A 464-nucleotide genomic window follows, 5' to 3' on the forward strand; every position below is an offset into this window, starting at 1 on the left:
TTTTGATTTCGAATAAAGATTAAAATTGTAAAAATAAAATAAAAAATTTAAGCAAGAAAGTTACCTTTTAATATAAGTTCATGAACATACCAGATTAACATGACCCAGTCTAAACATTGATTTAGTAATACAATGATTCAAAAATGTAGGGTCTGCTTTATTTGTAAATTTGAAAACAGTTTTCTATTTTCATAAAATTAAAATAAAAAAATTGTTCAAAAATTATGTTCAGTTCAGTTTTCTGAAAAATTCAATTATAAAAAAACTTGTTTTTAGATAAAAGTCATTTATAGTTTTCATAAAATAATTTTTTTATTTTTAAAATTTTTAAAAATTATTTTCAAAATTACAAATAAAAAAAATTCTTAGTGTCAAAAACAAACTGTATGTCGCATGAGAGCGAATACAACTCAACTAAGTTAAAAGCAAATGTAATTTATATTAATACTGCCAATATGGTTAAA

The sequence above is a fragment of the Cornus florida genome, unplaced genomic scaffold (genome assembly GCF_030987335.1).
Source record: "Cornus florida cultivar Cherokee Brave unplaced genomic scaffold, ASM3098733v1 CherokeeBrave_3.0.0_Hap2_Chr06, whole genome shotgun sequence".
NCBI classification, from domain to species: Eukaryota; Viridiplantae; Streptophyta; class Magnoliopsida; order Cornales; family Cornaceae; genus Cornus; species Cornus florida.